Source organism: Diadema setosum, chromosome 7 (genome assembly GCF_964275005.1).
Source record: "Diadema setosum chromosome 7, eeDiaSeto1, whole genome shotgun sequence".
NCBI lineage: Eukaryota > Metazoa > Echinodermata > Echinoidea > Diadematoida > Diadematidae > Diadema > Diadema setosum.
In genome coordinates, this window is record NC_092691.1 from 20,175,984 (window position 1) to 20,202,635 (window position 26,652).

At 37.7% G+C, this 26,652-nt stretch overlaps 1 long non-coding RNA gene and 1 pseudogene across 1 annotated transcript; one reads left to right on the plus strand and one right to left on the minus strand.

Annotated features, from left to right (window-relative positions):
• Nucleotides 1–272: 272 nt before the first annotated feature.
• Nucleotides 273–5,673, plus strand: LOC140230879 (uncharacterized). The gene is made up of 5 exons (XR_011901419.1): nucleotides 273–1,781; nucleotides 2,400–2,520; nucleotides 3,003–3,147; nucleotides 4,272–4,384; nucleotides 5,247–5,673. It is a non-coding gene; the product is annotated as an uncharacterized lncRNA (long non-coding RNA).
• A 13,962-nt stretch (nucleotides 5,674–19,635) lies between these two features.
• On the minus strand, nucleotides 19,636–20,996 carry LOC140230359 (uncharacterized; annotated as a pseudogene).
• Between the last annotated feature and the right edge of the window lie 5,656 nt (nucleotides 20,997–26,652).

Sequence of the window (26,652 nt, forward strand, 5' to 3'; positions counted from 1 at the left end):
GGGGGGGGGGGGGTGAACCACTCACAGAGAGAACCCTATTTCCCCCCCCCCAAAAAAAAAAAATAAATAATAATGCAGGGTTCATACGGGTCATGGAAAACCTGGAAAGTCATGGAATTTGGCTAAGTCTTTTTCCAGGCCTTGAAAGTCATGAAAAACTGATATTTTCATCAAAAGGTCATGGAAAGTCATGGAATTGCAAAAATTATAAAAGTTTAAGTTTGTCTGTTGTTTGTGTGAGATGTGTAGGTACCCCCTTTGCTTTACTTTGATTTGAGATCAAATTTTCAGTCTAATATGTAAAAAAAAACAATTGTATAAAAGTCATGGAAAGGTCATGGCATTCTGGCTAAAAAGGTCATGGAAAGTCATGGAATTCAATTTATGAGAGAGAGTATGAACCCTGTAATAGAAAGAAGGAATTATATGAATGTATGCTGATGGTTTCAACACCCATCAATTCATTTGTTTCAACATTACATGATGTACCAGGCCGCCCAGGCTGTAGCAGACAATCTTGAACTTCCACTGGGGACAAGCTTAAGGGTGGGTGTATCACCACACAAGCATTACTCTGTGGCAATGTTTCACAGGAGGCTAGCGGCGATCTGTTTCTAACCAAAAAGCAAAAAACAAAAAGCAAAAACAAAAAACAGAAACAAAATCACAAAAACGAAATCACAAGTGCACAAGAAGGCATGCCATATTACAAACACAAACATAGGAAAAAGACATAAAAATGATGACTACCTGTATAATATAGAGGAAAAACTTATAGATTATGTTGTCTTTCAAAAAGGAACAAAAGTCTTTGTGGAGCTAAATGATCTACAATACACATGACCAATCATTTTATGTACATGTTTTATCTTACGAAATAGTGAATTTGGTTGGGTATTCTGAATCAGTATGTTATTACTTTGCTGAAGCAACTTAGTTATTAATACTCTTTTATATGCATAGAACTGTGCCTTTTTCTGTTCTTTTCCTTTAGATTTCAGCAGTTGAATGTGTACCTGACAGTAATTGGGCATGTGACGATTCATCAGCAGTGGAGAGAGAACCATTCTCCTTGGGCACAGGTTTAGATGCTGCAGTCTGCAGTCCCACATGTGCATCACCTTAAACATATTAATATAAGAATACTATTAATATTATCATGATATGATGTTAAGTATGATAACAATCTCAAATGTCCAGAAATATGGGCTTTCCTGTCAAGGGTCCTTGTTCCAATTACATGCTTTTGTCCAATATGTATTGTAATATACTTGAGTTGGGCAGGCACATAATACCATGCACTGAAATAGGAAAAATGAATGGTTACCTACTGTTATGTTGGAAGGGGAAATAACAATAGACATTTGGCTCATTGCTAGCTGTATTGCTCTCATGGAAAATGCCAAATTAAGGACAACATTCTTGTCTTCTGAAGATTCAAGCTCTTGCCCGTATTCTTCAATGTCGATGATAATTCCATTCCATTCTCTTCCATTTCATCTTCATGCATATGCCTGGTTGGGGGTTGGAACTGCTGCGTATGAGCTCACTAAATTCAGGTAGTAAACAAAATACAAGACACATGCCCCTCATTTCATCGCCAGGTTATTCTGGATTTTTACATCATGTTACAATTGCCTGCACTTCAATTCAGATACATCGCATCCTTTCATTTTCTTTAATTTTTCCAAGGAACACACAAATTACCTGGCACATCAAACTTGCCATCAAGGGGTATCCGGTCTGCTGCTGATTCTTCAAGTGAATTGGGAATGTATTCTGTAAGTATGGTATGAATGTTTAAAATGTGAACAATAAGAACAGTTTTATGAACTTTTCATTGTAACCACATATTTGTAAAGTATAAGAATTGTATTCTAAACTCTTGAAGGGAAAGGAGTATGATTTTTCTTTGACAGAAATCAATCTAAACAAAAGATAGAATTGTATGAAAATTAGTATAATTCCTTTGAAATCAAAGTATGTAATTCGTCAGAGAATAGTGATCTTGACATAAATTGACAAGAAATATCACAACTGTTTGATGTGCCAGTGGAATGTCATCTCCTGATGTTTCACTTCCTGGATCCATGCTTATAAGGAAACAAAATAAGTTTATCAGTTGCAGAGAGCTTGAATAACAGTCTGTGTCACTGGAAAAAAAAATGAAAAGAGTAAAAAATGTACATGCCCTGATTAAATTGGTAAAGAAATCATTTCAGATTGAAAGAGAATGTCTCAACTGTCTTTGATAAAGCATGATCATGTGATTACCATGAGATTATCTGAAAAATTGAATTGTAGCATGCATTGCAAGGTGCACATAGGCCAAATGCATTTATTCCAGCTTCTCGTGGAAACATATATGCCAACATCTACATGATTGCCTATTTTTTCAGCAGCACTGTACCTGGCTGACCTTGTACTATCTAGGACTCTGGAATGTCATCCAAGGACAAGGGCAGATGACCAACACCAAGGCTTTGACACGGATTTCTCTTCTGTGGTGCTTTACGAGAGGCAGGTGACTGATTGGAGTCTGCTATAAAAAACAAACAAACAAAAACAAAAACAAATTTGTTTAACGGGGTTGGCCTTTTCGGGTGGGATGTACCAGGTACTCCCGGTATTTCCAGCTTCACAGGAGACAGAAGGTTGATGGCGGTCTGTTTCTACAAAAAACAAATTCAAATGCATAAGAAGGTGTGACGTATTATCAAAACAAACATGAAAAAGACAAAAAATGATGAGTACATGTGTGTAGAAGCCAAACTTACAGATGATATTGTATGTTTCACAAAAGAATGAAAGACCTTGTTGCATTAAATGACCTACTGCATGCAGGACCAATCATTTTATGTACATATTATCAATCTTATGAAATAGTGAATGTAGGTGAATATTTTGTATCAGTCCACTCTTTTTGTGCTGAAGCAGCATAGTTATGAATATTCCTGAAAAATTTATAGAACTGTGCCTTTTTTTCTGTTCTTTTCCTTTAGATTTCAGCAGTTAAAGATGTACCTAAGAGTATGTGGGCTTGCAGTGGGTCGTCACCTATGGAGAGAGAACCATTTTTCTCCCGGGGCACAGTCTTTGATGCTGGAGTCCGCAGCCCCGCATGTGCCTCATCTGAAACATATTAATGTAAGAATATTATTATTGTCATCATGGTATAAAGTTTTAGTATGAAGTATGATAACAGACTCATATATCCAGAAATACCATCTTTCTATCAGTCTTTGTTCCAACTGCATGCATTTGTCCAATATATATTTTTCTAATACTACATTTTGGCACATAATATACTGAAATAGGAAAAATGAATGGCTGTCTATTGTTATGGTGGAGGGGGATATATAACAATAGATATTTGGGGCTCATTGCTAGCTGTATTGCTCTCGTGGAAAATGTCAAATTTAGAACAACATTCTTGCCTTCTGAAGATTCAAGCTCTTGTTCATATTTTTCAATATCAATGATAGTTCCATTCCATACTCTTTTCTTCCACTTCATCCTCATGCTTGTGCCTGGTTGGGGGTTGGGACTTCTACGTATGAGCTCATTCCACTTCACCATGTGTCTCTTTCCATCTATGACTATGTCCCATTAGACATGGATATCTGTATCTGGATGCAATACTGCTAGAAATAGAAGAGAAGTTTTAAGAAAATTAATGGTGTAACAGTGTTAAGAAGTCTTCTACCATCTCTTGATTCCAAATCAAACCACATGTATTTTGAAAAAGACCGGTTGTTTAACTAATCTAAGAAGAAAACTTTAATATGAAAACTCATGAAATCAGCTACTTTATGAACCATTGAAGTAGTTCCAACTTTTTATACAGCTTTGCCCCAAAAAATGATATAGCTGGGTTTTAGCTGGTCAGGAAGGATTTTTTTTTTTTTAAATCCTTATCATTTTAGTGTATTTCAAACAGAAAAATAGAGATCAGGTGGCCATTGTTTCAAGGCATAATACTGCCATGGTCTGCTGATATTTTTTGTTGTCGTTGTTGTTGAAACGAGCCAATTTTTCAGAAATTACATTGCAATGAAATGGCAACCCTGTATACATTGTTTATTATACACATGCATTCATATCTTTGACATTTCTATTTGAGAATGTTGTGTGCATTCAAATTTTTCCATGGAAATGCATATTTACACAAATCCAGAAAGAAGTGGCTTTGTGAAGAATATCATACAAGCCCCACTTTTTGCACATTTCAAAGGACATTATAAGCTCAAAATACCTCGTTTGTTTTTCAGATACACAGGACCTTTTGATACTTCATCTATAAGCAAGGATGGATGTATCACTACACATGCATTACTCTGTGGCAATGCTTCACATGAGACATTAGGCTGACTGGAGTCTGAAGGTAAAAGAAAATGCTGAGGAAATGTCTGTGAAAAGTTTGCAAAGTTGTTTGTCAATTTCTCTGACTTAGGAGAAAATCATGTTGAGGTAAATAGATGCTTTCTTGGAAATCTCAGTGCTATCTCGTATTATTAATATACATGCACATTATGCTGCACATGTCTCTCCTCATTGCATTCACGCTGGAGTGTGAACACAAGTGTCTCAATACAAAGTTATATTTGATATCCATTTTGAAGTAAGAATCAAATTAAAAATGAGTATTGTGTATCCTGCAATATCACTAACATGTTGTAATACCACTTGTACCTACTGAGGACAAACTGATTTTGCTGTAACACACATTTCCCAAATTTTGCTAATCTCAAAGGAGTTTTTATGCTTTCTGCAGCAATTTTTCATTACAATTTTCCCCTCTGTGACTCATGCTGACCATACACTTTATAAGTCCTATTAACCTTTGGGAGTAGTGATTTAAAAAATGCTCAAGATACCACTTTTAATGCATATGTGTAGGTCAGTTGTATCACAAAACATCCTACCATATAACAATTTTGCACTAAAGCATAAAATATAATGAGATATCACTATTTTTCTCATTAAACCATAACTGTAGACGGTTTAGTCTGTAAACATTTTCATTATAACTATTGTTCACATTTTGAAGACTTAACAATAATTAACATTGATTATACTGGTTCAAATTTTTACATTGGTTGTTGCTATCCCTAACTCACATTTTAGAACTATATTGAAGCACCAATGCTGGGTTTTTGTTTCATCTGCAAATGGTAAATTATGCCTTTAACCACATTATGTGCAACGTATCTCAAACTGTTAATTGTGTCCTTTGCATTTGTCAGCTAATCAAGATATATTCATCGTACCCTGGCTGTACTGGATCATCCTTTCTAGATCTGTGTGATGGAGATACAGTGGCCAGGGACATTGGTGGAAGTATTACAACACTGGAAAGGTTTCTTTGTGGCATTTTCTCTGTAGGGTCAACAAATTTGCATTAACTGTTATTCTGAGCAATGAATAACCACATTCTGTAAAATCATATTCATCGTCAAACAATATGTGTATTTGCAACAGCGTTGTGACTTAAAATGTTAACACACAATATCCCTATCCACGGATGGTGGTGATATTGGTAATCTGACGCTCTACTATTGTCTCATGAGTCTTTGTAAATCTATGTTTAGTCAATGATTAACATGTGATTAGAGACAAACTTACTGAATACTGAAATCTTATTTTGACAAGCTAAAATGCATAAAGCATCAATAAATTTCAGACTTGATTGTCAGACATAAGTACAGTAAGTAATTAATGTAGGTTCTTCAAATCCATTAGATGCCTTAGCTGCAATGTATCTGTGACATGCATGCATCAATGTATGCTATAGTTCCATATTGAGTGGTACCCTTCCACTGAGTTGAGACACAGCTTCCACTATAAGGGGAGGACGATGAGCATCTCAGTTCTTTCCATGGAACAATATTTCTTGTTCACGTTCATTCCACAACACCAGAATTTTAGTTTCTGGATGTAGCGCTGTGTATCAACATGGAGAAAAACAGAACACTAACATTTTTATACCCCCGCCAAACGAAGTTTGAAGGGGGTTATATAGGAATCAGCGGACGGTCGGGCGGTCGGGCGGTCGGTCCGTTGCAAATCTTGCGTCGCGAACTACTTCCTCAGTTTTCAACCGATTCCCATAAAACTTGGCACAGATGTGTGCCTTGGGTTGTAGATGTGCAAGACGTATTTTTTGACAGTACCCAAAAGTATGTTGCCATGGTAACGGCATATTATGGGCAAAAATGGGTACAAATCTTGCGTCGCGAACTTCTCCCACAGTTTTTGATCAATTTTTATGAAATTAGGTACAGATGTTCATCTGAATATGTTAATGTGCAAGACACATATTTCCGCAGTGGCAAAAAGTGCGTTGCCATGGTAACAGCATGTTATTGGTAAAATATAGGGCAAAATGCTTCATGGCAAAACTGCTTCATCAGTGTTCTTCCAATTCTCATGGAATTCATATTGAATGTTTGTCTTAGGATATAGGTCAGCATGACACATTTCTTGACAGTTACAAAAAGTATGTTGCCATGGTAACACGCTCACATATTATGAGCCAAAATGATGGAAAATTTTGTGTTGCAAACTACTTCCTCAGTTTTTGCCCAATTTCCATGAAACTTGGTACAGATGTGTGCCTTTGGTTGTAGATGTGCAAGACGCATTTTTCGACAGTACCCGAAAGTACGTTGCCATGGTAACGGCATATTAATGGCAGAAGATCAAGGAAAGATCTTGCGGATTTAAGTACTTCCTCAGTTTTTTGACCAAAGCTTATGAAATGTTGTTTTGACCAAAGCTTATGAAATGTTGTTTGGCGGGGGTATAACCAGTCGCTGTAGCGACATTTCTAGTTTAAAGTTGTTTTCTTTGGGCTTGTATGTATGTTTAATTATGTGAAGCGGTATGATGGATTCATATTTTATTTTGCCCGGACGCATACATTTTACAATGTTGCATGCAAATAGTAATGATATAGTCTTCCATAGCGCATGCATGGGCGTACTGTTCATACCATTATGAATTAGTACTACTGTATTTAGGGCTAGCTAGAAGCAGGCCTAACCTATGGGCCTGGACTAGCTTAACTATTTAAACCTGGGTTATGATTAACTGACTTGTGTTCAATTGATGTGTAGTGCTATATGTCTAATTAGGGCCATAAATGTAGGTATTCTACTGAATTACATGCCAACGGACATAAATGAAATAAAAACTTAGAACTCAGTAGGTTCATATTCTATTAATCAAGTGGGCCTAGATTTGTAGGATATAAAAGCAAAAAATCTCTTTGTAATTTTCCTTACTAGTATTACTAGATTTACTAGTCAGCAAGTTACACTTTCCTCCAACATTCACATTCACATTGCATTCATTTCTCATTAGTCATCTGAGTTAGGTAAATTGCAGTACAAAACTGGAAGCGATGTTTAAAATGTTTCTTAAATAAACAATTGATGACAAAAGGCTAGATTCTGATTATTCATGATAAGTTGTTAATGTTAAGTGCTTGCCATTATCTTACAAAATGAGTTGAATAATAATGTTGTGATATAGACCTAGTCTTATATTTATATTAATTGGCCTAGGGCTGGGCCCTTGCATAGAGAAAGCTAGCCTTAGGCCTTCCATTGATTTTGTGAAGAAGATATATTTCATGACCCTGCAACTTAGTGATCATTTCAAGGAATAGATCTATGCATGTGTCATGAGTCAGCCAACTTGATTTTGGTTTATTAACAGATGAAGTGTTTGGATAACCAGGGTGGCTACCACGATGTCCAACTTGGACTGGGGCTTGATTTTTGTCACATGCATCTTTGAAGCCTTACTACGTTTATATCTACCATAGATGCTGCACGCCCATCTGGGCGTTTTTATGCGATTTTGAGATTTTGTTTTTCTGCATTTTTCTCAAAAAATAGGACAAATTCCGAAATTTTAAAGACATCACTTGAAAGCGCTTTGAGACCTTTGCATGAATTGCAAAAAACAAACAAACAAACTAAAATCAATATCTAATGATATTAATGGCCAAAGTGTCCTTTCAATTGCCCGATGAGATAATTCACTTTATCAGTAAGAAAAGCAATCCTTTTTATGTCTGTATTTCAGTGCACAGTGTATTCCCCAATGTAGATTAAATTGTATTTTATCCATGATTTGGTTAACATTCAGCTGATATTGTGAGATCTATTGACCTTGGAATCGTCTAGAGAGTACAAATTAGTATTTTGCCATTTGAAATGCCATTGCTATAGCATTTGTGCCAGAGCTTCTTGTTGAGCTTGCGCTGGACATGCAGCAAACATTTAATTGTGAACCACTTTTATGACAAAGGGCAATGCAACCAGATGTTACATCAAGGTTTTTCCAGCATATATGGATAGAATGATATCCAAATTACCTTGTGTGACCCAAAAAAAAAAAGAAGTGTGAGAGGCAGAGGCTATACAGGCATTAAAAGCATAGTGTATGCAAAGAAGTCAGCTGAAGGCTCTAACAAGATCCGACATTGTGCATATTGCCTCCCCCTCTGTTAGGAGCGTATACAACACATCATCGCCCTCTTTTGATTGACTTGTCCTGTCCTGTGTGCCAGATATGCGCTCTTATACCATCATGTTCCTGAGGAACATGAAAGAAAATATATCAAAGATACACTTGTTATACTACTGAAAAGTTTAGTACTTGAAAGCTCTTAAATATTATACTACAATAGGTCAGGCCTGCAAATTTTACATTATGTTATTGATGTCAAATACAACTTTGTTGAACAAGAACACATAAATAGAATATATGTGACCCTGCACCACAAAACAAACAAAAAGTCGCCAGACATGAATTTTTAGTTAAGACCAAATTCTGTAAGAGTAGATTTTAAGCTTTAAAAGGATGCATACCTCAAATCATATGGACTCTCCTAACCTATCTAAATGTTGGAAAGAAAGCACAAATTCAGGAAAAGTGTGAACTGAGAAAAGAGGCTCTGAAGTACAGTGTCTATTCAAGCGCTTAATCTTTACCAAACCGTGCTGGCTGTGCGGTGAATGGGACAAAAAACAGGAAGTAAACCACCGGAGTAACAACAATGAAGGGATTATTAGATTAAGCCGAAATTAAGCATGCCTCATTAACACATTCTGTCCATAATTGATTTCAACTTTCAAAGCAGTAGCACTATCCTTTCAAAAGTTATTAGAGTTGAAAGTGAAGAGTGTGTACAAGGTTTTTATGCCTCCGCCACGAAGTGGTGCCGGAGGCATTATGTTTTCGGGTTGTCCGTACGTACGTCCGTACGTCCGTACGTCCGTCCGCTTTCGTTTACGCGATAACTTGAGTAATATTTACTGGAATTTTACCAAACTTGGTCCAAGTATGAAGTATGTTGGGGCAACGATTTGATAAGATTTTGGGTGAAATCGGCTAAAGGTCAAAGGTCAAAGGTCAAGGTCAAATCATGAAATTGTATCCGTTTACGCGATAACTCAAGACTGTATGGAGCAAATTTCACCAAACTTTGTTGGAGGATGATGTATGATGGGACAATTACTTGATTAGTTTTTCAGTGAAATCGGACAGAGGTCAAAGGTCAAAGATCAAGGTCAAATCCTAAAATTTATCTGTTTATGTGATAACTCAAAACTGGATGAAGCAGCATTCACCGAGCTTGGTCCAAGGATGATGTATGATGGGACAATTAGTTGAGTAGATTCTAGTGACATTGACAAGAGGTCAAAGGTCAAAAGGTCAAGGTCAAATGCTAAAAATGTTGCTATTTCCCCCATATCTATGCAATGCCCGCAGTTATTTTCTTGAAACTTAGTGTAGACATGCACTACTGCGTAAGGATTCTCCAGAGAGAGTTTCATGTCATAAGGTCAAAGGTTAAAAGGTCAAAGGTTAGGTGAAAATGTTGCAATATCACTTTTCTCGCAAATGGTTCAATGTATCTTCATGGAACATGGTACATATGCATGTACTGACTGGCAGGGATTATCTAGGGAATTTAGGGGTCATGGGTCAATAGTCAGGGGTTCAAAGGTCAAGGTCAACTCCTCAAAATGTTACTACTGTATTTCCCTCATACATGTATAGTAGTATATGCAATGATTGCATTATTAGTTTTAAAAGTGTTTAATATATGTACATGTATTACTTGATGGAGATTCTCTTGGAAATTTCCAGCCAGAAGGTCAAAGGTCAAAGGTTAAGGGTCAAAGGTCAGGTTTAAATGAAAAAAAAAATATTTTGTACTGTAATTACACTCTTTCTTCATACCTTGAAAATTATACTCAATGCATAAACTTATAATAAGGTCGGTCAGAAGTCAAGTAAAAATTTTCAATTCCCCAAATATGTGTACCTGCACTCTTTAATAGACAATTATAGCAAACCCAGTTTGTGGAAAGTGAACATTCAAGATATTTCTGACAAACCTGTTATTTCGATATTTTGCCAGTTATGTGAAACTGTCATCACACATTGTCAAGACATTGTACTATACACCTATTGGGAGAATCATGCATTATGGCGGAGGCATCAGTCGCCGTAGCGACATTTCTAGTTCAGAAATGAAAAAGGGACTCTAAAGACACACCTAATCACAATATTCTACCAAAAATGGTCGAGATAAACTGCTAACACACACTCTTTCCCGCCCATTTTATGATCCCAAATTTTAACATAATGTAAAAGAAGACTTGCTCTTTCAGAATATATGAAAAAGTCAAGATTGGCTGGGTTGACCCATTTCGCTTATTTTCAGTCCTCACGCAAAATTAGTGTGTGCGACTTTTTGTTCGTTTTGTGATGCACGGTCACATATATCAAACTGGAACAACTCTATACAGCATTGGATACCATTGGGCCAACTGGTTTAGTATGATATAAATTCATCAAGTCCCGAGGGGTTCTCTTGTTATGATGGGAACAAGATTTTATGAAAGAAATGTCATTTTTGGCTCATTTCTTTGACTTGTAACCTTGGATGGATCTGGCCCAAACTATGTTCAGTTCATCTATCATTCCTGCTTCTTGCAAACAGGTATGGTTAGTTTCTTCACCACAGTGATAATAATTAGGCCTGCAGACGATGGCCAAAAAGTGGCTTAAAAAAGGCTCAACTGGCAGCTATCGTATAACAAGCAAATTTTAACTTTTTAAAAAAGTATACATCCTGACAATATCCCACATGAAATTTACCCCAAAAATTCTAATCGGAACATGCTCAAATGATGTCATCAAAATGGCTTCTTAAGAACTGCAATTTTGCTAGAGTAATTGTCACTTCGACATCTCTAATAATAAAAATGGAATATTTCAGAAAGGAAGTGATTCTAGCTACATTAATGCTATTTCTCATGTACCTCAGGTCATCAGCCATCCATTATGCTCATTTTCAGTTGAGCTGGTGAGTTGTACGCATACCAATAGCATTTCTTTAGCAACCTTACACTGACGTAGTAGAAATAAACAAAAATTTTCATAATAATTTTCATAATTTTCATTTAATTTGTTAAAATATAAAAAGAATGTCTAAATATATGTTTTTTGATGTGTCTTGTTGGTTTCAGCGAAGTGCCAAACCAATTTCCGTCTTAATCATGTGTTAATATGGGGGAAATATAGTCATTGCCATGGCAACGCTTTCATGAAAAAAAAAACCCTAAATGATGAAATGTAATTCTTTCTACGCAAATAGTTATGAATTAAGCTTAATAACTTTCAAATAAGTAGGTGCCCAGTAAAAGTATCCAGTCACTAGAGGACTCAACTCATTGTAAGGTTAACCATGGTCACCAAAATTGTTTCCACTGCAACGAGAAGGAGCTTCGGAAACAGGTTTAGGTAATGGAATAACAGTGCAATTTCAACATATCTGTCAAGTGTCATTTAGCTTGTGTATTCTATTTATCAAAATATATTAATATGGATGTCACACTTGAGGTAAAGAACTATGTGACAATCTGTATTGATTACATTACATTTTGGAAACAATCGTGCCCTTGCTATAAGGCACGACAGCATGTACGTTTGAAACATTCGCGTTATAAGATAATATATGTTTTCTATATTGCCAAGAGGATAAAGGGCATTTTGGGGGCACACGGCACCGGGTCGCCCTTCAATAAGCACCCTCTTTATCATATATAGATCTTGTAAGGTAAATCTTCTTCTATCATTTCAATGACTTTTCATTGATGTAAGAGTGTATTTGCTGCATTGCCGGACCTACTTTTAAAACCATTCACGTTAGAACGACTGTATTCGCGTTGCTAATATCCGTATTTTGTAATAAAGGCTGTGAGCGTAGGTGTAAATTTAGACACCTCCCCTAAGATTACCTTTGAATGTTCACCTTTTTGACAATGTAGTTATTATAGAGCAGTGCTTCGTCTAGTAATTGGTTGCATTTTTGGATACAAAAGTGCCTTTGCTATACGGCACGATGGAATTTCGAAAACATGTACGTTTGGAACATATATGTATTTGCGTTATATGATATTATGTTTTCTATATTGCGGTGAGGGTGGAGTATTTTTGGCACATCCCACAGGGTTGCCGTTTAATGCGCACCCTCTTCACTGTATAGATCTTGTAAAGTGAAGTCTCTTCTTTCATTTCCATTACTTCCCATCGATGAAAATTGTATTTGCTGTATTGCCGGGACTACTTTTACAACCATTCACGCTAGAACAACGGTATTTGCGTTGCTAATATATGTGTTCTGTAACAAGAGGGCGTAAGCTTAGGTGTGAATTTGGACACTTCCCAAGGGATTAATTTTGAATGTTCACCCTTTTGACAATATATTTATTGAAGAGCAATGTCTCCTCTATTAATAAGTTGTATTTTTTGGACACAAAAGTGCCTTTGCTGTACGGCACGATGGCATTTTGAAGACATGCACGTTTGGAACATATATATATATATATATATGTATATTCGCATTATATGAATATATATGTCTTATATATTGCCGTGAGGGTGGAATATTTTTTGGCACATACCACAGGGTTGCCATTTAATGTGCACCCTCTTCACTGCATAGATCTTGTAAAGTTAAACCTCTTCTATCATTTCCATGACTTTTCATTGTTAAAAAGTGTATTTGCTATATTGCCGGAACTGCTTTTAAAACCATCCACGTTAGAACAACGGTGTTTGCGTTGCTAATGAGCGTAGGTGTACCTTTGGACAATTCCCATGGGGTAGTCTTTTAATGTTCACCCTCTTGATGATATGGATATTGTAGAGCAATGTCTCCTCTATTAACTACAACATATTTTTGAAAACAAAAGTGCCGTTGATTTACGGCACGATCGAAGTTTGAAAACATGTACATTTGGAACATATAGTGTATTCACGTTAATAATATTCAATGTTTTCTATATTGCCATGAGGGTGGTGCACTTTGGGGGCACATCCCACAGGATTGGCATTTAATGTGCATCCTCCCACTAAATAGATATTTTGAAGCAATGCTTCTCCTATCATTTCCACGACATTCATTGATATAAAAGTGTGTAGCTGTATTGCTGCAACTACTTCTAAAACCATGCACGAAAGAACGTCGGTATTTGCGTTCATAGTATCCGTGTGATGTAATTACGGGTCTTGAGCGGCGGTGTAATTTTGGACATTTCCCAAGGGATTGTTTTGAATGTTCACCCTTTTGACAATGTAGTTAATGTAGAGCATTTTTCTTTTTGTAATTATATTGCATTTCTTACAAACAAAAGGGCAATTGCTGTACAACCATAACGATCGGGACAATGCGAAGGCACGGAAAATTGAAACATATTTGTGCTATATGCTAGTGCATGTTTCTTATATTGCCCTGGGGTTAGATGATTTTGAACACATCCCACTCGGTTGCCGTTGAATGTGCACCCCTTTGACTATTATGATGATTGTAAAGCAGTGTCTGTACCATTTAAATATCATAAAAAGTAAAGTGTCTTTATTTACCACTCGGCAAAACGACTTTACATGCATGTACAAGTGAGTTTGCTTTGGCATATAATGCATGTTTTGTTAGTCTGTTTCGGGACCACGACGGTCAGGGTAGGGGTAATCTGGGCACTTCCCAAGGGCTTGACAAAATACATATTGTAAAGCAACGTCTCCTATATCACCTTGATTGCATTTTACGAAAATAAAAGCGTATGTGCTACACAGGCGGAAGAGCTTTTCAGAGGTATGTAACCATGGAACATTTTTCTCGGTTGTATACTGCATGTTTTTCATCGCCTTTAGGATGCATGGAGTTACTTTGAGCACCTCTCCCAAGGTGGTCTCTGCAAGTGAACCCTTTGGACTGCGATCAATGTTGTTATTTTATCTCTACCCCGGCAATTTTTATAGAAAAAAAAAAAGGTGTCTTGATATGGCAGGAATCCAATTCAATACAATTCAGTTTAATTTTTATTTCATTTTCAACAAGAACAGATAGACATCACTTTCTTTGTAACAGAAAATGAGGTGCGTAAAACTATGTCGAATGAAAAGAATTTACAATGATTATAGCACCATACAATAATTATACATAAACATAAAACTCAAGTGATAGTCATAAAACTCAAGGAACGACCTTTTTTTTTGAGACATGCACTTTTGGAACGACTGTAATTGCGTTGATATTTGCGTTACAAAGGGTCATGTATAGAGGCAATTAATGTGGGTACTTCCCATATAGTACGCTCCCTTCGAATGATAACCACTTTAACTATGTCAGTGTAAGTCAAAAATGCAGAGCAATATATCGTCTGTTGACTCCATTAAATTTCATTAAATAAAAGTTTCTTTGCTAGAGGACCAGAAGGACTGTTTCTGGCATGTACCCATAGAACATAATTATGTATTTGCGTTGGTACATGATTATTGCATGTCTTAGACTGCCTTTGGGTGGGGTAATTTTGGGCACCCTCCACGTGGTTGTCTTCGTATGTGAACCATTTTTACCCTGTAGAACAAAAATTTTTCTATAACTTCCACTGAATTTTAATGGAAATGAAACGAAAAGGACGTTATGCACAGAGTTTTTTCGCTTCAAACAGCTGCATTCACGTGTGTATAATTATGTTTTGTACCGAGCCGTGAGGGTATAGGGATGAATTCGGGTACCTCCCTACGAGTCTCTTTGACTGTGTACCACTTTTTAAAGATAATTATACACATTGTAGGAAAATGTCTCTGTCAATGCCAGTTCAATTTCATGGAAATAAAAGAATCTTTGCTAGACGGCCAAACGACTTAAAAATAAAATCTCGTACGCTTAAAACAACAACGGAAATCGCGTTGGTTGATGCATGTTGTGTAATTGGTCGTGGAGATAATATGATCGACTGGGGTGACTTTGGGCACTACCTACAGGGTTTCCTTTGACTGTGCCATCTTTAATATCTCAAAACCCTCAAGGATGCAAGGGATGAATCATCAAGATTCGAGCAAACCACCCTCCAAATAGAGTTCATTCATTACAAAATTAGACAAATTATGGATGTTGACACTTGTTTAATTTCGTACTTTGATTCTACGTAATTAATGGATAAGCTATCATTATCTGTCTGATAACAAACTCTAGTTTTATGATATTATTCATGCTAGTTTACTAAGGCTGTAAAGTTTGTTTTTGGTGAAGAGAAACTGAAATATCATATTTGAACACTCTTGATATGCTCATATCGGGCACTTTGATGCATTAGAATATTCCGTTGGCTCGGAACCCTTTGCATATTATGCAAGAGGCCCAGATTATATACATGGAAATGTTTGCATCGCACTAACTCACATTGCAAACATAGGTTTCAACATTTTCGGTGTTCCAATCTGAAACCTAGAAGTGTTGTTTTCATGGAAACACTGTATTTTTATCATTATGGGAGCTAATTTGCATACTATGCAAATAAGGCCCAGATTATGTACATGGAAATGTTTGCATCGCACTAACTGACATCATAAACATAGATTTCAACACTTTCGGTGTTCCAGTCTCAATCCTAGAAGCATTGTTTTCATGGAAACACTGTATTTTTATCATTAGGCCTATGGGAGCTAATTTGCATATTATGCAAATGAGGCCCAGACTATGTACATGGTGAATGCTTGCATCGCACTAACTGACATTGTAAACATAAGTTTCAACACTTTCGGTGTTCCAATCTAAAACCTAGAAGTGTAGTTTTCATGGAAACACTGTATTTCTATCATAATGGGAGCTAATTTGCATATTATGGAAATTTAGCCACTTTGCCCCACTGGATTTCTTGGGACTGTGAGTAAGGTGTTTAGGAGCCCATAACAAGTAGCACTGCGGTGGAATTTTCTACTGCAATTAGTAGTGGGTGAAACCCTATTTTGACTGGACTAATGTGATCTATGACAAAATGTGTATCCAGTTTCTGTTAACAGTGTTTCATTTCTTTCAGAAGTACAGTATTTGTTGTAGTAGTCCATCAAGTATAATGAGTTTGCTTTGGTATCGTACAGAAGTCCATGCATGATGCAAGACCCGTTTCACCAACATTGATTTCAGTGAGATCAGTGTCAATTGGTGTTTTCAGTTTCACTTAGCAAGTCCTCGTGACTGAAACATACCAATCAGAAAAGTGAGATAGCGAGACTGAAACCAGTGAAGTGAAACTGAAACCAATGAGAAGTTTGGTGAAACACCCTACAGGACTGCAAGAAAGGAACAGCCATGAACTAACCATTTTTATTGGGAGTGGGGGCTGAGGTGGAGGAGGGTCTCATCTTATGAGAAATTGACTTAATCTATGTTCTATGCCTAATTGGCTTGAACGAAATGTCAGATTGTCTTATGATTGTGCCAAATGCAAAACGAAAAACAACAAAAAATCCAGCTACTGAGATAGAATATACATACATAATACACCACTAATAATGAAAATTGTGATATCTGGACAGCTGTGTTATAATGGCTACAGGCAAGTTTGAGTGTAAGCATGGTAGCTATGGTCTCTCACAGGTTAGGTCTCAACTCTAGTCAATTAAATTTACATACTTATATAAATTTAAAATGGTGTTTAGCGTTGAGAGGGTGTTGCATTTTTTGTTTTAGAAAAAAAAATGTTTTCAGCATAAAGTTGCCATAGAAATGACCTAATTTGGGCTCAGATTTTTTGAAAAAGAGGTCACAAATGGGCCCAATTTTACTTGAAGAAAGACAGGAAATAAGAAATACATACACTGGCAACTTATCTCATGATTAATGTCAGTTGTATAATGAACACTTGAGATATCCTACAATTCCCATTCATTTTTCTGGTTTGGGGGTGGCCATATTGATGACGTCATTTGGGCATGTTCCGACGCAGAAATTCTGGTTAAATTTTATTGGTAAGTTTGTTAAGACATATACTTTCAAAAAATTACAAAATTTGTTTACTATACGATAGTTGCCAGTTGACCCCCAAATTCAGCCTCAATCCGCTGGCCTACAATGTGATGGTGTGATGGCAGGGTAACTTAGGGAAGGTCTGGCTGTTGAGTGAATCTGGTGGTTTACCAGAGGGCTGGAAATCGTAATTTATCGAAGGAATCTGAAATTCAAATCATATAAAACACAATGTGAGAGATTGCCAAATTTTCCAGACTATACAAGTGTATAATTATCATCTTGGTATACACGTCATAACTGCTATCTTTAACTGTAAACCATTGGAATTTTGTAGTTCAGACAGTTCTACTGATATGTCTTCTGCTTTTTAAGTATTTATTCAATTTTAGGTACATAACTTTGCTTACAGTTACAAGAAGTCAAAGGTATCAATATTGATAATTTGAAATTCTGAGGTGAATGAAATACCTCCCTTTCTATTCTGAGGTGAATGAAATACCTTCCTTCTGTAATGCGAGAGTGTCCTTGGTCTAAGATTTGGTTTGCTGCCACCACATGGTTTTAGGAGTCATGATCTCCGTGCTCAGTTGACTTGGTGTCAAACGATCCTAACAGTGAAGTGAAAGACTATCTTAGTGTGGCTGTGAGTAGGAAAAGTTATGATGTCAGATACTATAAGGCATGTGATTGGTTGGAACTTGATCACAGAGAACAGCGTGTGTGCCTAACTGTCACGTTGTGTGCACATACACTTGACATTCACTACTGCGCATCAAACAGTCTATAATCAACACAAGCGCGCAATATGCAGACCGCAGTCACCACTATGCTAAGCACCTCGTAGTCTCATATCACACGTGCAGCCAGTGTCAAAGTTCCACGCTTCAGGCAACCTCACATTGCCACTCCACTACACTAACACCGTCACAAACACCACACTTAGTCTCGCGAGTAGCATGGTAATATTCAGTTGGGCATTCTCATACTTTATGTCCCCACCTCAAACTAGCTAACGATTTCTTACCATTTCAGACAAGACAGTGTCGCTGGTCCTCATCACAAACGTATTCCTCCGCTATAGTAATATTCATCCGCGGAACTACATTTTTATCACTGCGTTCTTAAAATTGCGAGACCCTCGATCTTTTCTAAACCTTGATAGCTATCCTCGTCTCTCTTATTATACTCATACTTTAGGTCCCCCCCCCCCCAAAGGACAAACAATCCCGCGTTTGTAGGCCGGGCACAAGCCAAACAAAAGCGCATGGTCAGGATGAGTGCGCAGCCACCTAAAAGAACGCATCTTGATTGCCATAAAAACGCATCGGCCATTGCAGGGTTAGTTAGGGCTTTCAGGCCTTTGATCGCGTAGCACCAACAATTCTATAGCGCGTTCCGCGCATTTAACCTTGATAGCTAAAGCCAACTCTCTTATACTCATACTTAATGTCCCCACCCCCCAGTCACATCAACAAAGCAAGCTGAGGCGCGTTCCGTGCATTTAACCTTGACAGCTAAGAAACCTCGATAGCTACAGCCTCGACTCTCTTATTATACTCATACTGTATGTCCCCACCCCCCATTCACATAAAACAAAGCAAGCTGATGCGCGTTTACGCGCATTTAACCTTGATAGCTAAGAAACCTCGATAGCTACAGCCTCGACTCTCTAATTATACTTATACTTTAGGTCCCCCCCCCCACAATATAGTGATGCGGTAATCAGCACGTATAATTCATAAACCCCGTTTTCCCGTTTTTCAATTCAATCCGCACTAACCGTCTTCCTAATACAAATTCAGCTTGATAGCTAAGCTCAACTCTCTTATTATACTCATACTTTGATTCCCCCCCCACACACACCTTCTCTGAAAATCATAGATCTCTACCATTATTTTCGCTTCCGTTTTTTTTAAGATAATTGTCAGAGAGAACTAATTCTGGTATTTTACAATCGGGCATCTTTCGAATACTCTCTTTGAAAAAAAAAACAGCAGATATTTCGTAAAAACAATTTCCATTGTATTTTTTATAGTCCAAATACTTTTTATATTTTGTATAGTATTTTTTATTTCTCATACTTTTTAATATAGACCCTTTATAAAAGTTTTGTGATTATTAACGTCACATAAACAATACAGATAAAACGAATTCATTCTTACCTGTGATATCTTGAAATGGGCAGATTCCGATATTCATGGTAATCCATAAAAATAGAAATTCAAACATCAAGAATTCAAAGAAGCAAATAACAATCTGTGGAACAGATGCACATGCGATGCGCGTTCAAATTATGACACAAAGTCGTCGTCATCAGATGACCACACGAACTTTGAAGTGAAGTTTTCCTTGGTGTACGGGTTTTTCGGTTTGACATGGGAGTGACGGGGACCACGGCGCTTCAGCTTGTCACCTGCATCATCGATTTGCTCGAAGTTGCTTGGGCATCTAGACTTTGACTGATAGCGTGGGCGGCTTTCGGGATTTGGGCGGATCGGTGTTGACGACGCCGCTGGTGGAGGTGGTGGTGTCGGAATGTCGACGGGAACTGGTGACGGATTCTCGACGGATTCTGCTGATTCTTCACATCGAATGACAGAATCGTTCATGTCCCCTTCCGCTCCAGGTTTCCCAGCTGACCACTAGTCAAAGAGAGGATCAGGGCAGCAAAGTTGACGGGGACGATCTAGGGGGTAACACTTCTTCACAAGTTCAAAGAACGTGTGAAAAACGTTCTTCGATGCAGATCGGTTCCGCCACACAATCTCCACGAGATGAGCTTCAAAGTTAGCCATACTGGTACCATTGATTCGCTTGAAATGGTCATTTGCATGCTTCCATGCCCCCTCTATCCTGTTCGTATGTACCTTGAGCACTTCACCGCTTAGTACATTTCTGTACTGCTTTTGGAAAGCATATTTGTGCACGACTGTGAAGTGTTCGTAGCCGCGGTCGCTGAGGCTGGAGTAGGCGGACCAGCCATCACTGTAGATCCGACTGCCTGGTTCCACATGCCTCTCAATGAGAGTGGTGAGAGTTGCCTCATCCTGACGATCTACAGGGTAGATGATCAACCTGTTTGTCGATCTCTCAATCATGCCGAATATCCAAACCTTGTGCCCAGGATTTGGATTTCCCCTATGAAATTTGCACCTTCTGCCGAAGAAGCTTTCGTCCAACTCAATCTCACCTCGGAACTTCTCAGTTTCTTCGTAATATAGATCGTGCACAAATAGCTTGCAAAGGTCCCGCATATAGTTGGGACAGTTCACAGAAGATACGGAGTACCCCACCCCCGACATGTTGGACACCTGTTTCAGGCTTGGGTTGAATAGCCATAACCACATGAAGAGCATGATGTCTCTCACATTGAAATGGGTATGCTCGAAGAATGAGTGCTTGGTGACACAGTAAACTTTGTCATGCGGTTGTTCCCCCTTTCTTCGGCATCTCCAAACATGTCCTGAACTTTGGTCTGCTTTCTTTTGTAAAGTGCAGCGCTGACCACACACTTCGCAAAACATCGTCTTCGCTACAAGGCCATTGTCCCGCAGCCACTCCCATACCTGTCCAATCCAAAGAAATTCCATGGATTTGAGAAATCAGAAAACGTGGTGACAGATGGATCACGCAACCGCTTACTGAAAGCCATTGTTACGGAATGAATAAAGAATCTAGCACAACTCATTTAAAAATAATAGATGAAGGTAAAATGCAATACCATTTGCGGATATAGATGAAATAAACCAATGCAAACCTTTATATTTGCGTCATTAAGAGACAAGACGCATCTCACGAAGAGCGCATCATCATAGCGCGTGGTCTTCTCTTAAGAGCGCATCTCTTCATCTGAGGAGCGCGTAATCTTCGCTAGCGCAGCTTTATGACTTCCAAACGCACTGGATCTTGAATTCTCCTGCAACTTTATGAACCGAAACTAGGTCTCGTGTCATCATCAGCATCGGAGGTTATTAACCTCGAAAGCTACAACCTCGTTCTTATTATACTCATACTTTATGTCCCCACCCCCCATTCACATAAAAAAAGCAAGCTGATGCACGTTCCGCGCATTTAACCTTGAAAGCTAAGTAACATCCAGCGTGTTTCTACAGAACCCCAAATTCCGGGTCTATCGGATTGTATCCGATAGAGGGGGCTGTAGAAACACACCAGTAACGGTTTCTTTCCGATGCAGATTCCGATACCGATTCCGCTTAACTTAACCGTCTAATGAGGTAGTTCTTTCCGGGGCAGTTTCCAGTGTCAGGGCTGTAGAAACACGCCAGGTTCAATAATCCGATACTGACCCGGAAGACAATCACCAGTTTAACATACTAGTACACGTGTACGGTAATGTGGCCATGACTTTTATGTTTTGCATGCATGCGCATGCTGCAGCTATTTATCTAAACGTTTAATAGTTGGGTGTCTCCAACACGGCCGAGTATCAGGTTCTAACGTTACTAGTCACAATTTGCCTCAGATTTGACAAACTTGTAAAGAAAATACTCTGAATTTTAGCATAAAGAAAACACACACGAACAGGGGTAGGGGTGTTATTTTTACACAGTTGCGCTGTGATTTTAAAACCAAGGCAACTAACACTAGTATTAGTAACAGTTAACGTTAGATTCGAGCTAGATCTACTAATCAGTCTAGAAGTAGAACCTATCGCTAGTTCTACGACTTACTACGACTCGAGTAGTGGCACCGATGTCCGAGTACGACTAACTTGTTACATTCTATTATTGACAATACTATACTACTACTCGCGCTAACAATGTCAATACAGACGTGTGAGATGCACTGTGGGGTCTAAATAGATATTCTAGGCCTAATTAGTAATACTTTTTAATTCGGAAAAGACAAACTCTAATCAAGTCTAGCACAAGCAAACTAGTGTTAGGATTTGTTTTACGAACTTTTTGTCATTATTCTAGAGGTTCGTTACTAGGGTCTTTTATAGTTTCTTAATCCGACAAAGAATCAAATATGGATCTTGGTAGGGCCTATAAAAATACGACGTTTCGTTAGTCCGAAAATGAAAGGAAATTAAAACATTAATTTATCGAAACATTTTAAGCACATTTTGTCAATCCAATAACGGAAAAAGTGAGTCCACTTGGGGTGTAACGTTAGATGTCTAGTTAACATTAGATTTAGAGACAGGGTGCCTAACTAACTGATACTAACAAACTTTAAAATCAACGCTATTACGACAACCGTTAACTGTTTTGTGAGGCATCCTAGCAACAGCTACGTACTTCTATTCTAAAATCTAACGTTGACTTGGAATATAACTAACGTTAACGTTACAGTTCTAGTGTAGTAAAAATGTTCCATAGACCCGAGTTTCTACCTGAATTAAATCCTACCTGCCCAAAGAAAGAGGTCTAACGTACACTACACAGTTAACAGTTAACGTTAGCCCTACTAAAAGGGGCCCTGAAATTCAAATGCATGTTGATTTGTGTTGATTTAAAATGCCCTCAAGTTCTCAACATCACTTTATTCGTGAAACGAATATTCTAACGTTACAAACATTCCATTTATTTTTAACGACTTTTTCTTTTTATTCTTCAGATTAGACTCTAGAGTTCTACTTGGCAACGCCCACAAAAAAAAAAAATCAAACTTACATGCAAGCTAGATCTACTTTAAGACATTTCTAATCAATATTATTCTAGAGATGACCTCATCTGTCAGTCATTGGTAAAGACTAAAGTACTGAAATATTTAACAAAATACATTAGATTTGGAATAACAGTTACACCTTCCCTCGCCATGTTTTTTGTTAGTCCCAATGATATTAGGCCCTATATGATAGAAACATGCAACTTCTAATCTAAGTTATGCTGAGTCGAAAGGAAGGTGCATTCCAAATGTCTTTTGTTAAACATTTCTCATTTTCTGTACTTCAGCAATGATTGACAGATGATGTCATCTCAAGAATATTTATATGAGAATAATACTTTTATTGGATCTAACTGTTAACGTTAACGTTAAAACTATTGATTAACATGTTATTGTTAGTTTTGAAGGATTTTTTTGTGGGCGTTCCCAAGTAATCTCAAGAAAAATAGAAGAAAAAAAATGTTAAAAAGTAGTAAGCTAGAGCCTATGGAATGTTTCTTAGAACCACCCTTGTAACAATAGAGATATTTGTTTCACGGCAAAAGTGATGTTTTCAAATAAAATTGGATTTCAGGGCCCCTTTAACGTTAGTAATAGTAAAAGTAGGGCCTACGTAGGCCTTACGTTAGAATCTAACGTTAGGCCTAATGACAAGTAATGTTATGTGGAAATCACTAACTAACGTTAGTAGGCCTAACAACATGAATAGAAAGACTCTAGTCTAACAAGTAGAAGTAACATTAGAGCTAGCGTTAGATAGTATCCAGTCGCAGTAGGCCTAACGACTCTAAGTTAGGCCCTATGGCCTATTCATGGGATCATCTAACAATTAAGATATAGGCCTAGGCCTATCTAACGTTACGCCTAAAACGTGTAGGCCCTAGACACCCTAATCTAAAATGATTTTTTTATCTTAACTTGTTAACGTTAAATTAAATGTTAGACTAGAAATATGCCCAACGTAGGGCCTATAGTCCAGGCTAGGCTCCATAGAAAGTGCACCTAACCTTGTTTTTTGATATATACAATGTTTTTTGATGGTTTCTTGTCAATTCGAGGGTGCTGATTCCAAATCCGATTGATGCCACTCGCGTAACCTTGAGCATTTTCGGCAAAACGCAAAAATCCAAAATGGCCGCCAGATATGCTAATTTGGCCATGATAATCCTATTTATGTCAATTTTATGACAAATTATTCCATCAAAATTTTTTAAATTTTTGTTCCTTGAGTAATTCTACTTGCACATGCAAGAAATTTTTTCATTTGAAGAGGTACATTTAGTATTTTAAGCTTATTTTCAATTCAAAATGGCCGCCACTCCTATATTCATGTACTATATGAATGGCAAAAAATATGCATAGAAATAGAAGACGAATTTTCAGTCACATACCTACGCTTTTATCAAGTTTTGCTTGTGCAATGCAAATCTGATGAGTGCCACTAGCAAAACAAGCAAACAAACAAGCAAAAAAACAGAAAGTTTATTGTTTTTAGGCTTATTATATTCTTCTTAATACAAAAACTTCAAAATGGATGCCACTCATATACCCCTGCATAATATGAACGGCAGAGCGTGTGAAATAAAAAAAAAATAATCTTTTTTTTTCTGTCATTCAGGTACACTGTTTTTCAATTTGTGTGCTGATTATAAATCAGTAGGTTGTTACTAATAAAGGCTGTCTTATTTTTTTTTTTGATGCAAACATCCAAATTTGCTACCTCAATCTGAATTTTTCCCTAGGTATTTGGAAAAATCCACCAAAACTTAAATTGACGCCAACATCAAGATCGTTTATCAGGAATTATTAGATATGAACATTTGATACTTACTCTCTAAAAAAAATCGAGTAAAAATATTCACTCTTAAAGGAGTGAATGCAAAGAAGAGTGAATTTAGAGTGAAATTGGAGTGAATTTTGAGTGAAAATGTTCATTTTCACTCATTTTGGAGTGACCTCAGGGATCACTCGAAGATTTTGGAGTGATCCCTGAGGTCACTCTAAAACGAGTGAAAATGAACATTTTCACTCAAAATGCACTCCAATTTCACTCTAAATCCACTCTTTTTTTATTCACTCCTTTAGGAGTGAATATTTTCACTCGATTTTTTCAGAGAGTACTTGCCTTGAGATGTTCAACATTAAATCATTCATTCTGATTTACTGAATTAAAAGGCTGAATCCTAGATGATGACACAAATGAAATTTCCAATTAACTGTCCTGTTCTACATTATCTAAAAGCGATATTATACAAACTTTTCAGTCCCCTCATCCGAGAAAGAACATGAGGCAGGGGAAATTGGAAAAAGGGACCACCTCACTTCCTGTTGTCAAATCTCTGAAATGAAAACAATGCCCCAAAGTTTTTAATGTTAACCCAGATGAATTATATATGGTAGATGAATTTTACCACCGTTTTTTCGGAGTGAATGTGTTTGAGTATAGGCCTATGATGTCGAGGGAGACTCTGAGATCTGTACAGTGCTGCCTCATTCTGAAAGCAGTGTTATAACAACTTCACACTGCTTGTCTTTAATCTTCAGCATTTGCAGATTCAGGATTGCTCTCGGTAACCAGACCAGCTGTGTTAGGACTCGGAATGATGGCCTCCTTACTTGTGGCTGTAAACTAACTCCACTAGAGGTCTTTTTAACATAGGCTATGTGGTGACATTACATTCACTTCACGTAGGAAGTTTGCAGATTATCTTGCCTTTACGTCTCATAGAAAGTCCTTGGATGACATGAGCCGAGTACTGACCCATCTCAAGACAATAGTGGAGTACATCATCTTCTGGAGACTTTGCCCCAACCTTTGTTAGATTATCATCAGACCCATGCCTTCCATCTTAGTAACCATCTTGCCAACGCTATGTTCAAGGTAGCTCTCTGTGGCAAGCCTTCCAAGCATAGGCTAAGGAAGTCCACCCTCCTTCACTGACACTCGATCACTCTCCCTCACACTGGAAGGAAAGGATGGCCAGTGTCACCAGTGCCGTCAACGCATATCCTGACCTTCCAAACACGATAGCATGGGGGGTGGGGGGGGGGGAGGGGGGCATTTCATGAAGCGTTTTGTCTGACAAATTTGTCTGACAAATTTGCTCTCAGCCAATCAGATGCAAGGATTTAATAGCTTATAACAGTTTGTCAAAAAGAAAAGATCTGACAAAACACTTCATGAAATGCCCCCTTGAACAACCTGCCATGATCAATGCGCCTGAAATCCCACAAGCCTAGATTTCCCTACTGTAACTAGAAAACATTGACCCCAAAACAAGTTGGTGCAGATGCTGGTCTGATGTCATCTCTGATACCACCCAAGTTACCTACAACACTGTCTCTGGCCTTGCAACAAAGCCACAGGGCTTCAACGGGTGGTGATCAAGCAAGTCTTCATGTCTTCATCCTATTTCTATGGCAAGTAATCGCCCTCTAACCCCTGAGGAAGTGCTGAACATCACCAGATGTGGTTGCAATTAAAACAATTGCAGGACTAATATGCATCTTTAGCCTGAGAATTCTACACATTGATTGGGGCTGATGTTGCCTGCTGCTAAACATACAATTAAAGGGTTCTTTAAAGACAATAAAAATGACAGTTTTAGTTTTAAGACAAGACTGAATGAGATCATGATGTCAAAGTGTATATTATCAACACCTAGGAACTGTGA